Source organism: Triticum aestivum, chromosome 5B, assembly GCF_018294505.1.
Source record: "Triticum aestivum cultivar Chinese Spring chromosome 5B, IWGSC CS RefSeq v2.1, whole genome shotgun sequence".
NCBI lineage: Eukaryota > Viridiplantae > Streptophyta > Magnoliopsida > Poales > Poaceae > Triticum > Triticum aestivum.
Genome location: NC_057807.1, coordinates 273,001,873 through 273,011,295, shown reverse-complemented (window position 1 = coordinate 273,011,295; position 9,423 = coordinate 273,001,873).

Sequence of the window (9,423 nt, the reverse complement as noted above, 5' to 3'; positions counted from 1 at the left end):
TTCTTTCTTGCACTCTCGCCGCTGTACGTACGTGTACATGCTACGTGCACCTCTACTATGACACATGCGCGCCTCTACATCTACGGCACGTGCGCGCCTCTACATCGACCAGTATGTACGTACACGTTCGCGACCAGAATGACAACGCTACATACGCTTCGACCAGGTGGGTCCCGACTGTCAGGCACTTCCTTGCGTGTGAAGATGTAGCTGGTGGGTCCCAGCAGTCAGGGGGGCGAATCATTTTTTTGCCCGGACGCACTTCCTTGCGTGCGAAGGTGTAGCTGGTGGGTCCCAGCAGTCAGGGGGGAAACGTTTTTTTTGCAAAAATATGGTGGCCCGTCCGATGGGTCCCCGCTGTCAGGTGGAGGAATAATTATTTTGCGCGTAATAAGGAGGCACTTCCTTGCTGCGGCCGTGCACCCAGCTGTCAGCCTCTCCATGTACAGTCCACGTCCGATGGAAGCCGTTCCTTGACCACGTTGACCACGCCGCGCCGAGAGCACCAGGGCGGTGGACGACGGTGAGGCCTAGGAAGGGGATGACGCGGAGCCGGGGAAGAAGAGGCAGTGGATGCCCACGCGTAGAGGAGTACGAGGGTTCACTGGTTCGCTGCGGTGTGAGGCTGCCGTCGCCGCAGAATAACAGGGGGTGTGGGTGAGTAGAGGGATGGCCTGGCCAGCGGTGGGAGTAGTAGGGGGCGGTGAGGCCTCCGCCGCATCGTAGCCGGCCACAGAAGGCAGGAGCATGAGGCACGACCGGCGTTGGTTTGGGCGGCTGGAGCAAGAAGACCAGAGTTGAGGAAGCACTACGGCCGTTGGATGGACATCGTACGGTCACTGGAGCTAGAATCGTGCATATTGACTAAGTTGACAAAGCCCTCCGTCCCCGTCAACTTAGTAGGCCCACAAGTCAGCCTGACACTATACTGGGTCCCAGCTAACAGGGGAGTATTCATTTTTTTGTGCGTAATAAGGAGGCACTTCCTTGCGTGCGAAGATATAGTTGGTGGGTTCGAGGTGTCAGCGGCGGTAACGTTTTTTCGCGAAATACTGAGGCCCTTTCAGTGGGTCCCCGATGTCAGGTGGAGGAATCATTATTTTGCGCGTAATAAGGAGGCATTTCCTTGTGTGCGGCCGTGGACCCAGCTGTCGGCCTCTCCATGTACAGTCCACTTCAGATGCATGTCGGTCGTTGACCACATTGACCAGGCCGCGCCGAGAGCACCAGGGCGGTGGACGATGGCGAGGCCTAGGAAGGGAATGACACGGAGGTAGGGAAGACTCCGCAGTTGTTTCCCACGCGGAGGGGAGTACGACTGAACGAGGGTTTACTGGTTCGTCTGCCGTCACCGGAGAATAACAACAGGTGTGGGTGAGTAGAGGGATAGCTAGGCCAGTGATGGGAGTACGGTGGGGTGGTGAGGCCTGCGCGACAGCACAACCGGCCGCGGGGAGGAGGGAGCAGGCAGTCCCGCTGGTGCTTGTTTGAGCGGCTGGAGCAGGAAGAGCAGAGATTGAAGAAGCACGACGGCCGTTGGATGGCCATCCAATAGTCAGTGCTTGTGGGTCAACCATTTTTTAGGAAAGCCTCAAATCCGTGGAAAACAGCATACAACCCATCTGCCATTATTTCTAATAATTTACAGCCCATTTGCTAATTCTTAAGGTTTTGTTTGGATCCCATATTATTTTTGTTAGCATTACAGCCCATATTGTGGCCACGGTTAAAAATTTATATGAAATTTTGCATATTTCGGTGCGGTCCGAACTATTTTGAATCCCGAAATTTCGACTCACATTCAAACTGATTTTAAAAATAAATGTATATCAATATAAAATCCAACAAGTTCTCCATGCATAAAAATTAATGTAATTTAAAATATCGAAATGAAAAAAAGATATTTGAAACTAATTGCCGGTTTGATGTGTTTTAAAAATGTACAACCCATTTCTCATTACTGATAGGCCATTTTCTCGGCCAGCCGAATGAAGCTCTCCTCGTCTTGAAAGATTTGCAGTCCAATAGGCTTGACAAAGCGACTTACTTGGCAAATCACAAAAAAACTGGGCTGTGGCCTTGGACCCAGCTGTCAGCCTCTCCACGTACAGTACTCTTCCGATGGAAGTCGGTCGTTGACCACATTGACCACGCCGCGCCGAGAGCACCAAGGCGGTGGACGACGGCGAGGCCTAGGAAGGGGACGACGAGGAGCCGGGGAAGACGCGACAGTGGATGCCCACGCGGAGAGGAGTATGAGGGTTCACTGGTTCGGCTGCGGCGTGAGGCTGCTGTCGCCGCAGAATAACAGGGGGTGTGGGTGAGTAAAGGGATACCCTGGGCCAGTGGTGGAAGTAGTAGGGGGCGGTGAGGCCTCTGCGACATCACAGCCGGCCACGAGAGGTAGGAGCACGCGGCACGACCGGCGCTGCTTTGGGCGGCTGGAGCAAGAAGACCAAAGGTTGAAGAAGCACTATGGCCGTTGGACGGACATCGTACGGCCACTGGAGCTAGAATCGTTCATATTGACTAAGTTGATAAATTCCTCCATCCGTGTCAACTTAGTAGGCCCACAAGTCAGCCTCCCACTATGGTGGGTCCCAGCTAGCGCGGGGAGTATTCTTTTTTTGTGCGTAATAAGGAGGCACTTTTTTGCGTGCGAAGATATAGCTCGTGTGTCCGAGCTGTCAGCGGGGGGACGTTTTTTTTGCGAAATACAGAAGCCCTTCCGACGTACAGTGCACGTACAGTGCGTAATAAGGAGGAACTTTCCTTGCGTGCGACCATGGACCTCGTGGGTCCCATCCGTCAGGCTCTCCATGTATAGTCCTCTTTCGATGACTCTCGTATGTTGACCACGCCGCGCCGAGCGCACCGAGGCGGTGGACGACGGCAAGGCCCCAAACTGGAACAACTCGGAGATGGGGAAGACGCGGCAGTGGAGTCGCAGACGGAGAGGAGTGGGAAACTTGACTGGTTCAGGTGCGGGGTGGGCCTACACTCGGCAGAGAATAAAAGGAGGTGCGGAGTGAAGGGATGGCCTGGTCGTCGGCAGGGTAGTGTTTCATTGAGGAGTGCAAAACAACGCCTCTGGACGCCGAAGGCTGGAGCAGGCGGTTCCGGCAGCGCTGGGGGAAGAAGACGAGATATTGAAGAAGAATGCCGGCCGTTGGATGTAAATCCAACGCCTTCTTAGGCTTCGACCTACTGGCCCACATGTTAGCCAGTCCATTTGTTTTTAGTCCATTTGGTGGGCTGGGTGAAACAATGATGTAGCATCTATGCAGCCCGTTTAAATCCCATTTGCATTTTTCTCGAAATCCGCGGACTTGCTGGGCTGGGTGAAAATATCATGTTGGGCTAGACGGAGAAATGTTATAAAAACATAAACACATGATTGCACGTCAGTAAAATCTTTGCAAGCTTATGTACGCAATCACTAGGACTTAACTTGGCAAGTTATATATAAACAATTATTATTATTATTTTGTAAGAACTTTCAACTTATGAAATAAAATATCATTTTAATTTGATGAGTTAATAGTATGTGGGGTATTATTATTTTTTAGGCTAGACGTGGGACCGTTGAGTTGGTTCTAGGGAAAAGTACTGGGAGAAAACTCAGTTTACATCGAAAAAGAAAGTGGGAGAAAATTCAAAGACCTGCTGGGAGGAAGGAGGTTCAAAGCACGGCAGCCGAGTGAACTAGTTTTTTCACGGACAAGTGAACTAGTTTACATACATTAGCAAATAGCTAAAAAAGCAATCAGGTTAATGGGTTCTTAAAAGAAATATTTCGGACAAAATAGCTAATTACGACACATAGGCTAATGCATGAAACACTCAGATGATAAAGGTGCTTATAAATAGATAAAGTAAAACATCTAGACCTTCCTGGCACGCTTGATCATGATGCTGCGGTTGTCCGTGTACTCGTCGGTTACGGGAAGCAGACACGCCCTCATGTCCAAGATCTGCCTGTACATGTCGTAGCATGCGTATGCATCCTTGGCCGCGTAGGTTATGTAGGCTAGATTCAGAGGTACCTCCCACGTGTTCAGGTCGTCTTCTTTCATGTTGGCGTATCAGGGGTCGATGATGGTCTCAGCGAGGTCAACCACGGAGTCCTTCTCCTGCCCGTTGCTAATAATCTTGTATTGCTTCTGGATGTCGACAAGCTTGTTGCACCAGATGGCCGAATCGTCGCGTTCTTCCTTCTCTCCACCGTAGCGAAGGTGCAGTCGGCGCTGCCGATGAAACGGGCGAATGCTCCAGAACCTGGTGCAGCCATAGGACTGAGGCGAGGCAGAGCTTCACCGAGTCCGTATCGTTGGTGTACATCACATTCAACTTGGTGCAGCCATAGGACTGAATGGCGAACTAACTCCTTGTTGAAGTCCATATCCAGCAGGATCACCCCTCGGATTGCCATTGGAGTCTCTTCGAGTGAACGAGTGTGTAGGCGGCGGCAGCAGTTCGTTTTTCAGCTCTTGGGGAACTGGATTCAACAGTAAGCTGAGTGTGTACAGGCGACAACAGTTACTACCCCTCCTTCGTCCGCTGCACGCCCGGCAGAAGATGCACCCTCAGCGCATTCAAACACCTCCATTAAGAAACCTACTCCGGCCACACGTCGGTTCACGAGCGGGTCTGTATTGGTACTGTAATAACAGGAGTTAGTGGTCACTTTACTTAAATTTAATTAGCTTTAATAGAAATTTATACTTAAAACAAGCAATGCATTGGCTCGTTCTATCAGTGCCACGGGATCAACATGCACAACAATTAGAATTATTATTCTCAGGACGCACACGATCAGCACATTTGTCGCACTTTCACAAAGATAATACTACCAAGTTTGAATTGTTTCTTATGGTTGTTGTCCTCTGCATCATCATGTCGTGTTTCCCAGCTTGCAAGATCCAGAACCAACAAATAAGATCCAAATAATAAGTACAACAAAGATGCCTATACATCTCATTGATTCCCAGCTTGCAAGATTCAGAACCAACAAATAAGATCCAAATAATAAGTACAACAAAGATGCCTACACGTCTCATTGATTCCTAGCTTGCAAGATTCAGAACCAACAAATAAGATTCAAATAATAAGTACAACAAAGATGCCTACAGATCTCACTGATTCCCAGCTTGCAAGATTCAGAACCAACCCATTAGAGCCTTTTGATAAAGTGAATATCGGGATTAAATCCATCTTGGCTAGCCATGTCATACAATTGAAGAACTTGGCGAATGCTCTTGACCGTCACAACATCTGTAGTAGAGTATTCCTGTTTGCACATCATGTTTGCATAGCACAAACAAGGAGACAGGAGAGCATGATTTCGCTTTAGTTGAACCATTTTGTGCAGTTCCACCAAAATTGAGAGATGTTGCTCTTGACCGTCACAACATCTGTAGTAGAGTATTCCTGTTTGCACAACATGTTTGCATAGCACAAACAAGGAGACAATAGAGCATGATTTCACATTACTTTAACCATTTTGTGCAGTTCCACCAAAATTGAGAGATGTTGCCCACGTGACATTTTAGTTGAACTGCACAAGACACTCATTCCAAAAAAAGTGTTTTGTGCAGTTCACCAAAAGGTCACAATAGCAACAAGGTGAAATGGATATCCCTATCTGCATAAAATGATAGAAAGTAAACAGTTGCTGGTCAATAAGAATATACGAAACATATACAAAATGAAAAGAAGCATCTTAATTATGTTCATGACAATCACGCATGGACACTAGAAATTTTAAAACATCAGCAATGCTTCATGTTACCAGAAGCATTAGGATCAACAATGAGATTCCTCAGATATGGGATTACTTTAATGGTGGCATTGCTTGTTTACCAGACACAGTAAATCAATAGGAGCTAAAGAGTTGGTTTAAGGGCATGGGACCGTGGGGACACAAGGACACTCAGCAGCGTAAAGGAGCAACTTACTTATCATACTGGGGAAAACAACAGGAGTGCCATTTGTAACACAGTTTAATTGCATCTTATCACTGGAGGCATTAGATTAACAATAACACTGGTTAGACATGTCCCTAAGGTAACAGTGTGATCGCTTCATTTTACATGCGCCCTTAAAGCAAAAGGTTGGTTTACCCACAAAAAAACAGCAAAAGGTTGGTATAAGGACATGCGATAGTGGACGCATCAGCACAATGTACCTACAAGGAGGCATAAAGTGGTGATGCCGAGCTTGTTCACGCTATGTGAGGGCAGCAAACCTAATCCTGGAGACCTTTTACTAGGTGAGGGCAGCAAATCTAATCCTGGAGGCCTTTTACTATGTGAGGGCAGCAAATCTAATCCCGAGACCTTTTACTATGTGAGGGCAGCAAATCTAATCCTGAGACCTTTTACTATGTGAGGGCAGCAAATCTAATCCTGGAGACCTTTTACTATGTGATGGCAGCAAATCTAATCCTGGACATACTCTGTTGACTTGTCCACCAGCCGCCACTTTCTATCCTTTTTTCAACCAATAATAGATCTGTTCCTTATCCAGTTTGTACTGTGTTTTCCCATTATTTCCCTTTTCAACCAAGAGACCAGTTGGGTATCCGGTCTCTACTACTTTCACCATATTATTTCCTCTTTGAATCAAGTCCTAGATTCATGCTACAACTTTCCCCCTTTCTTCGTTGTTTGAACAAAGCCCTAGATTCGAATGCATGAAGTAGCTTTACCTCTAATAATACTAAAAATTTAGGTGGATTTGGAAGAGCTGATGGGAGTAGAAAAAGATGCACATGCAGACACGTGGGGAGCTGGGCAGTAGAGCAAGGCAGCTTTCGAAGAACTTATACCTAAGGGTCGCCGGGATGTCGGCGGCGACAGGTCGGATCTGCGGACAATACGGCAAGGAGGAAGAAGGGTCGGAGGACCTCTCGAGCCGGCGCTGTGCCAGAGAGAACGTCACGGGCAGAGGATCGGGCCCCTCCGACAGCTGTGGGTTTCCTCCCTCGGCGGCGATGACCGCGTGAACGATGCTCTTTTAGTCCTCTACACACACCGGCCGAAGGGATCCGGCCGGATCTGTGACCAGCGGTGAGCAGAGAGAAAATGTTGCTACCGCTGTCTTGTTTATATCTGGAGAGGATGAGAGAATGAAGAGAGCAACTCTAGTAAAGAGAGCGCTCAGACCCCTGCGTCCATTTATAGTGGAGTGATTATCTTTTTTCTCTCCACAACAAGCGTTTCAATTTGTGTATGTGGCATTAAAGAAAAGAAACTCTCTATCTAAGGAGACTACTCTACGACTCCTACTTACTACTACTACAGTACTACCTCTGTCCTGGTTTATAGGTCCCTTTTATAGTTTGTGCCAAATTTTGACTAAAGATTTAACTAACCAAATGTTAATGCATGTCAAGAAAAATTATCTCATTGGATTCATATTTGAACATAGTTTTGAAAAATATAATGTTTGGTGACATGCGTGAACATTTTCTTAGTTTAATCTATGGTCAAAATTTGGCACGAAATACAATGGGGACCAATAAACCCGGACAGAGGTAGTATTGTTCACTTGTGCTCCCCGCCCCTCCATTCATTGAACAACCCCACGGGTGAATAAACATATAGTAAGTACTGTATTTACATAGAACGAACAAGCTCGAACTATTTTCGCGTAGTTAAAAGTTGAGGGCGGGGCTTTTCCCGGGTAGGCGGTTTGACAGAGAGGCGAGGAGGGTGAGCGAGTGGGGCTGTGCGATTTGACGATGCGTTACTGCTGGAAAAAGTTGTGATATGACTACTCACTATATCATGAATTACTGGCGCTCCGGCCGGGTGCATGACACGTCGGAGTAGTAAGAAGGAGCAAAGAATGATGCGGTATATACTAGTACTATGCTACTCCCTCCGTTCCTAAATATAAGTCTTTGGAGAGATTTCACTATGGACCACTCATTTTTCTCCGTATGTGGTCCATAGTGAAATATCTACGAAGACTTATATTTAGGAACGGAGGGAGTACTACTCAGGTCGGAGGAGTGCGAACCACGGCAGCCCAGTGAACCAGCCGTGCGAACCACGGTAGCCCAGTGAACCAGCAGTAGAAAACAATAATGTGGTGATATGGCCATAAAAAACAATGTGCTACGGTCCACACTGTAGCATGTACAGTAACACTCCTCTTTGTTTGGATCCCTGAGTTAGAGCTAGTTTGGGTTGAAATAGCCTCAAATTATCAAAACAAGAGGGGTTAATTTGAGCTAGTTTGCTCTAACCCAACTAAAAAAACTAGCCCGGTGGAGAGGTTCTAATTGGGTTAGTCATCCTGGGCCCACTAAAAGAGAACTAAAAAAATCTCACATGCCCGCACCAGATCGCTCCCCTAAAAAAATCTCACCTGCCCGCACCAGATCGCTCCCCCCTCTCGCACGACTCCTCTCTGTTCCCCATAGGGCCGCCCACCCAAGCGTCGCTCGCCCTCTCTCTCCTCCGGCCGCCCTCTCCTTCCGGCCTCCGCCGCCCTACTCCGGCCGCCCTCTCCCTCCGACCTTCGAAGGTCGCTCCGCTCCCCCTTCACCAGTCGTTTTTCTTCCTCTATCATGCGCGGCGGCGGCGCATCTACCAGGGAGGTCGCGGGAGGGGTGAGTTTGTTCGTTCCTTCTCTGTCTCACGGCCATATCATTGATCTTGCTTGCTCTAGCGCTAATTCTGATTTGGAAAAGTAGATCCTGATCAAACTTGCTATAGATTTGTGGTGCACGCATGGAATTGTTTGATGCTGCTTGAGGAGGTAATAAATCTTTCTAGAGGCCCAAAGATTCAGGTCACCTTTCTAGGTATTTCAATTTCAGGCTTGCATTATTTGTAGAGGCCCAAAGATTCAGTTCACCTTTCTTGGTATTTCAATTTCAGGCTTGCATTGTTTCTAGAGTCCCAAAGATTCAGTTCACCTTTCTAGGTATTTGAGTTTCAGGCTTGCATTATTTCTAGAGGCCCAAAGATTCAGTTCACCTTTCTAGGTATTTCATTTTTAGGCTTGCATTATTTCTAGAGACCCAAAGATTCAGTTCACCTTTCTAGATATTTCAATTTTAGGCTTGCATTATTTCTAGAGGCCCAAAGATTCAGTTCACCTTTCTTGGTATTTAAGTTTCAGGCTTGCATTATTTCTAGAGGCCCAAAGATTCAGTTCACCTTTCTAGGTATTTCTGAGCTTTTGGAAAAGTCCATCTAGCCAAATAAAATTATTCAGAGGAGCTTTTGGCATTGTTTGAATTTGTTTAAAATTCAAAACAGTGGCAAAATAAATTAAATAAAACAAACAGAAAAAAGTAAAAGGCAGAGCAGAACTTACCTGGCCTTACCTGGTAGCCCACCAGCAGCCCAGTCCACTAGAGCCAGCCCAGCCCAACCTAGCGAGGAGCAGGTTTGTCTTCAACCCTCG